General features: G+C 48.3%; 1 protein-coding gene across 1 annotated transcript in view; it reads right to left on the bottom strand.

The window, feature by feature from the left end:
• Positions 1-6,258, bottom strand: part of pthlha (parathyroid hormone-like hormone a) — a 13,225-nt gene extending 6,967 nt beyond the window's left edge. The window contains exon 1 of the mRNA XM_008293773.1: positions 6,134-6,258. The gene's annotated coding sequence lies outside the window, so the exon portion shown is untranslated. The remainder of the gene's footprint in view (positions 1-6,133) is intronic.
• Positions 6,259-6,958: the final 700 nt, after the last annotated feature.

Below are 6,958 nucleotides of genomic sequence, written 5' to 3' on the forward strand. Positions count from 1 at the left end.
TCGTTTTAACTCTGAGGTTCGTTTTAACTCTGAGGATCGTTTTAACTTTGAGGATCGTTTTAACTCTGTGAGGCTCGTTTTAACTCTGAGGATCGTTTTAACTCTCTAAGGCTTAAAACAGTAAAAATCAAGAGGCTCTGAGTCTAATGAATGTTTTCGCTGCTTTCGAGCCCAAACTAAAGACTTGAGCTTCTGTTTCACTCTGTTTGGATGCAGACGCTGCAGAAACAGACGTCTGCTCACAGACGCTTTAGTTTGGCAACACGGAACCGACAAGAACAAACCTGCAGAACATCGTCTGATGAGTTTTTAACAATGAAACCTCGTCAGCAGAGAACAGATTTCTTGCTGCCGTCTGATTCCTGCAGGAACGTTGCTGCCTCCAGGTTCTTCTGGGTTCCACGTTGTTCAGGGTTCATCGACTGCTCCAGGCCGAGCGGAACCACGAGACCGTTCAGGTCATCTGTGGCCTTCGGTCACTGCTGACACCAGCCAGAGATCAGAAACCGCTCCGAGTCCAACAGACCCGTGTTCACGCTTCACCGGTTCTGCTGACGGAAACAAGCAGGTTTGTTCTGAAGGCTGTCAACGTGTGAACGACGTGTTCTCCATCACACGGGCCAGTAAATAAAGAAGATCAGGTTTTAGACCTGCAGCACCTTCAAACTCCTTTAAAAGCATTTATGAGCCAGAAGCTCAACTGACTGGAACGGACCTCAAACACATCGTTAGTTCAATCAGGAGAAACGAACCCAACGTTACGAACTACAGTCACTTCCTTTTTCTTCACGTCTCATTTATCAACACTCTGCATCAGCCCATCGGTCCGGTCCAATGCTGTCTGTTAGCTTTCACCTCGTTTCATCAGCGTCTGGAGAATCTGTAAATCCATCAGTTTGTCAAGTTTACTCTGTTCTTTAGTCCCGTTGGCAGGAGGCTGGCTGCAGCTGCACACCTGATGAGAACTCACCTGGAATATGTCGGAGAATAAACATGACCTCCATCAGAGCTTCACACATAAAACTGGTTCTGTGTGAACAACAGCTGCAGCAGTTCCACGGCTGTTTGGTCAATCTAACCTCAGAAAGTGGATCCAGGTAGGTCCAGGTAGGTCCGGGTTGGTCCAGGTAGGTCTGGGTAGGTCCAGGTAGGTCCAGGTAGGTCCGGGTTGGTCCAGGTGTTCTCATTACCAGGTCATTAGCAGCTCTTGAAGCGTTCCAGTAACAGCTCCACGCCGGTCACGTCGTTCTCCGTCACAGTTGTGGTTTTAATACTTTTTTGAATAATAATGTTGGAATGATTTAAACCAAAACAACCACTTCAAAGGTTTGGGACTGCTGCCTCCGGCGCCCCCCGCTGGTCACAGACAGAAAACATATGGCCTCAGAACAGTGTGAGAAACGTTCCCACAACGTTTCCTGAGTTAACCTCCTCCAGCTGAACATCAACGGCAGTAAGTCGACAAACTCTGAGCGACACGTGTTGAAATCTCAGAAATGTTTTCCAGCTGTCGCCTCCCAGCAGCAGAACATCCAGAGGTTCTGAGCCTGTCGGGCTGATTTATGGCTCATCCCCTGCACAGAACCCAGGTTTAGAAACAGCACAGTCATGGTTCTTCACTTCAAACTGAGACGGTAACCAGGAGGTGAGTTCTGGTTGTTGAGGCGACTCTGGATCAAAGCTACAGGGTTCTGCTTCACTTCACCAAACACACCAACAACAAGAACGTTCAAGAAGTCGCTGGTTTCTCCTGAAGCTCTCAGACGTTCATGAGCAGATGCTGGTAATCACCTGATGGTCACCAGACTGGATGTCCCCCTTACTGGGGCTCAGACCAGCCAGTGGATCAGACCAGAACACCAGAAAAACTGATTTTCACATAATTAAACTTTGTTTTCGGTCTCAGAGGAACCAGGTGCGTGAGAGTCTCCAGAGAGGTGAGCTTCTTCTGTAGTCTTATCAGGTCATAGATCTTTCATTAGTTCTTAATGGCTGATAATAATAATCATGAACACGTCTGGTCCTGCTGCTTCATCTTGTTCATGTTGTCCAGACAAACCCAAAATCAGCAGCTGTGGTTCTGCCGTCATGTCTCCTGCAGGTCATCCGACACACCCCACTGTCAGGCTGGACAGAAGCTCATGAGGTTCTCCTCCACTCAGACCTCCTCGCGCTGCCTTCAGCGGCCGTATTTTTATAAAAGCCGGTTTATTTTGGGCCGACTTTAATCAGCGCCGGCCCCCCCGGCCGGGCTGAGTGTGGACACACTGAGTGTAAAGAGCAGCATGAAAGCCCCCCATTAGCCCACCGTGCACTTCCAAATGTTTGGCTAACGTTACGACGGCCTCCCGGGGCTTCAGGCCCACTCAAACAGCACCGCTCTGCTTGTGGGGGGGAACCCGGCAGCACACAGATATTTATCAGGCTTCCCTCCGACTCAACACCAGCGAGCCACTGTGTTTTCAATTATCTCCAGCGCTCTGCTCTGTGGTCGACTGATGCGTCCTTGATTTCTACCCAGAAACAGCAGCTTGACTGTAAAGGTCAGCGCGTGAACACCAAACACACAATGAGCACATTATTTGTGAAACGTGCGGCTGCCAGCAGCCTGTGGATGATGCAACAGGCCTTTTTCATTCATTAGTCACATAAACAGGATCCATTGTTCCTCCACGGTCGCCGTATAAAAACGTTTAGCTGCTGGATGAGCAGTGCCAGAGAGAATCATGGGAGCAGTTTGTCTGCAAATGAGTGGAGTTCCTTCCACTTTATGAGCTCCTCTGGCTGGAGCCGCTGCAGGAACACAAAGTCCAGCAGATTTCTGTACAGCAGCAACAAAAGGAGGCGAGCCGACCTGTGGTCCTGCTGCCCGGCCTGGAAACACCAACCTCTATTTACCTGCACGTAAACAGGTAGAGAAAAAGTGTTTTCCTGGCACGGCGGCGGCGCCGGGGTCCGGGCCAGGAAAGCTGTTTTACATTCACAGAAAATTGCTGCGTCTTGGCAGCGACCCACGTACACAAAACAAAAGTGGGCTTTAATCTGCTGGGCTGCAGCGCCGCCTCTCAGAGCTGTTCTCCTCACAAAGGCCCGCTGTGTTGGGTCCAGAACCAGCGGTGGTCCTGACCCGTCCTCAGGGGCTCCCAGCGACGGTCAGAACCTCCGTCAGACACCAGAACACGCTCTGGACTCCTCAGTCTGCTGCTTCTTCAACATTCATGTGATCAGACTGTGACTGAGCTCTTCGTGAGCAGCAAGGTCCGGTCGGTGTCGGATGGTTCTGGTCTGGGACTACTCAAGGGTGTGTCATGACTAAATGAATGCTTTTGGTTCTGAGGAGTCTCGGGGACGTTCTTTCACTAACTGGTTCTGACCCGCCAGTCAGGTGTCTCTGTGGTCACGTGATCCTGACTTCCTGTTTGGAGGCTTCATCCCGTCTTTAATGGTTTAATATTCAGTCCCAGTCCAGATCCAACAGAACCTCAGCGACGGTTTGTGACTCCGGTCTGTAGAAAGGAGCCTCAGACGGGTCAGAAGACAAACTAAACCCAACCACAGCCCGGTTCAGGACGTTAACCAGCTGCTGGTCGTTCTTCTCATTTTCTTGCTGACTTCACTTTAACTTTGACTGCTGGTCTGAGAACAGTCTGACGTCCTGTGTTCGGTACCATGGTGCTGTTCTGTCTGTAGGTCACTAACTCAGTGTTCTGCTCAGATCCGGTTCTGTTGATAATCTACAGTGACGGCCCTCCACTGATGTCTGATGGGCTGATCTGTGATAAAACCACAGCCTTCAGGTCTCTTGTTCTGTTTCATCTGAGAAGTGACTAAAGACCTGCTGAAGGAACCACAGTGTTCAGGCCCGGCCCGGCTGACTCAGTGGCCTGATGGCGCTGATGAAGAGTCTGCTGTCAGGGTGGCCGTGACCTCTGGATCACCTCGGATCCTCCTCATCGCTCGGCGGCGACACGTTCGACTGGAGGAATTCAGGAATGTGAGCTTGAACAGAAACTGAGTTTCACACGAGAACCTCAGATGACCACAGAGCAGCTGAGACCACAGACGCTCGCTTCAGGTCGCTCACTGATCCACAGCTTCACATCCAGAACCCGACCACAGAACGGGCCCACTCTCAGCCTGAAGCCCTGATCCTCATCAGAATCACTTTATTCATGTCTCATCATCTAATGTTTGGAACATGAAGCTGGTCTCCATGGTTCTGACTGAGTCCAACTGACAGAACACGTCTCTGAGTTCTCCTCCTTCATGTTGTGGTTCTCCAGAGCTGCAGGACTTGATGAAGACCATGTCAGACGTCGGCTCAGCAGAAGTTCTTCTACAGTTTTCTGGCAGAAGGAGCTGCTGTAGCTCCGAACACCAACAGAACCGACGGAACCGGTTCAGGCGCCTGCCGTCTGCCGGGTCTCGGGGTGACTTTTGCAGATGTCGCCACATACATGAAGATAATGTGCTGGTGTGTCGCTCTTGGACACGTTCCTTCACTCAATTAGATCTGATTATGGTTAAAGCAGCGCTGCCAGAAACCGGATCAGAATCACGGAGGACAGAAAGTGGTTCTGAGCTGATTAACAGTCTGTGGCTTCGCTGATTAGATTAGCAGTTAAACGGAGACACTGGAGCTATTGAAGCGACTCGACTGCAGGAGCTGAGCTAATAACGGCACCGAGCAGCGCCGACGGGTCCAAATGTTCAGATTAATCAAACAGCAGCAAACCAACCAACCAAACTCCTACAAACACCGAAAATATGGAAATTACATTTACTGCCATGTTTGATTTTCAGAAATGAGACGTCATTGGAGGCAGAAGCTAACACGCTAACGGAAACGTTTAGAGAACATTTACTGAACTTGTTGAAGCAGCACAGAGCCGGAAAAACACTGAAAACACACATTAGATGTACGGCCTGAGTCTGACTTCATCACATTAAGCATCAATTCAATATTAATAAGAAGAAACAACAGCTAGTCGCTAATGGGATATGGCTAACAGCAAACAGCAAAGCTACACACCAGGAGCCATGAGCTAATGAGCTAACAAGCTAACAGAATACACTTGGATAGAACCCAAAAATAAAACAAACTTTTTTCCATTTCTGGAGCCCACTAGCTTTCTCCACTACAGCGCAGGAAGTATGACTAAATGCAAAAATACCATATTTACATACCAGCACTCATTAGCAGCTAGCACCAGAATGAACAAATTACCAGAAACAGCTAGCACCCTACAAGCTAATGGCTAACGCTGTAGAAAACCAACACATTTAGCAAACTTCAGTTTCACATCGTTTAAGAAGTAATGGACTAAACTGGAGTGAAACTGGATCAACATCTCTAAAATATGAAGCTGTTTAGTGACCACACTGAGAGGACGTATGCTAACACGCTAACACGCTAACTGAAAACCTTTTAGGGTGTTTGGACACAAAACAATACAAAGACATTTACTGTATGTTTCTGGAGTATAATTAATAAATAAAAATATGAAAACATAAGTACTGAAACATGAAGCTTTCTTTCGTCACACCAGAGACGAGCGCTAACGAGCTAACAAGCTAACAAGCTAACAGAAACACAAAACACATTTATTCAGCTGTTTTGTTCGTTTTGCTGTTTTGTTGTCTTGGTTTGGTTGATGATCACTGAGTGTGTAGATTTTTAACTTTTTGTTAATTTAAACTGTTTTTAATCGTCAGATTCTTGTTATTTAACAGATTAATGTTGGATGTCTGAGTTTGAACTGAATTGAAGCGTAAAATTAAACGATCCTGCATGAATATAGAAAACTACAAAGACACAGAACCACATCCAAACATCCACGGGTCGATCCGTCCGTCCTCCTACAGTCAACTTTCACCGAGACCCGGTCTGGCATCACTGCAGCTTCAAGTTTACAGTTGACTCAGTTTAAATGGTTCCAGGTCTGCGCTGGATCCAGTTCTAGTGTCTTTGGGTTCTTTGGACTCTCTCTTTGTTAGAAAACTGGCTGAAGGTTTTCTTCACACAAACATTTGCACACAGAACTCTTCTCTCACTCGTCTAAGCTTCAGCACCGGGTTCCTACCAGACCTTCACGTTTGTGCACAGAAACTGTTTTCTGCAGGTTTCTCTCACCTGAATGGGTTCCTGGCGTCGTCTGAGCGGTATGAATCCAGTGAAGAGCTGTGAAGAAACTAAGCTTCCTGCTCTTCTTGTCATTAAGCGTTGCTCCTCTGAAGAGAAGAATGTTGGCCGGAGGCTGCCGGAGTGTTTGTGCTGGAGACGCTTTGAAAAGCCTTTAAATAAGGTTAAACCCTCCTGCTGACATCATCAGCATCAGCCAACGAGCTGCATGTAATTAGCTGGATGAACTTACTCACTATCTGCTCTTCCTCCTCCCACATCCTCAGTTTAACAGAGGAAACACAAAGACACCACCGCGTCACATCTCCTCACACATGTTGTGCTTGGTGTTGTTCACCAGTTGTGGTTTCTGTGGTTCTGTTACTCTCGCTTCGTTACAGTTTGGCTGTTTTGACTCTCCTGCACGTCAGCGCTGAAACCTCCACGCTGCCTCCAGCCTCCAGCATGTTGTTGCTGCACCGTCCTCAGCTTCACTTGGCACATTCATGTCATCATTTAAAGGCGAGACGAGCCGTCGAGGTTTCGGTGTCTCTGTTTGTGTCTCAGTTGGACCGTCCTGTATTAAGTAATGACCCCCTGCAGCAGACGGAGGGAAAGAAAAACCCACCAAAACATGGTAGTAGTGGTTTTGTTCGTCACGCCTTCCCCTGCTTGCGTAGCTTCGCTGCTAATCTCCAACACGACAGCAGAGCTGCAGTTTCCAGTCGTGCCATCTGGTCTGAGGTTCGCTATGTTTAGTCGAGGTTTGAGGTTGTGAGCGTCGGTCAGAAACTCCTTCAGGAGTCCAGACGCTGCCATTTCTGTCTGAGCTGAGCA

Source organism: Stegastes partitus, unplaced genomic scaffold (assembly GCF_000690725.1).
Source record: "Stegastes partitus isolate 25-593 unplaced genomic scaffold, Stegastes_partitus-1.0.2 Scaffold911, whole genome shotgun sequence".
Classification (NCBI taxonomy): Eukaryota; Metazoa; Chordata; class Actinopteri; family Pomacentridae; genus Stegastes; species Stegastes partitus.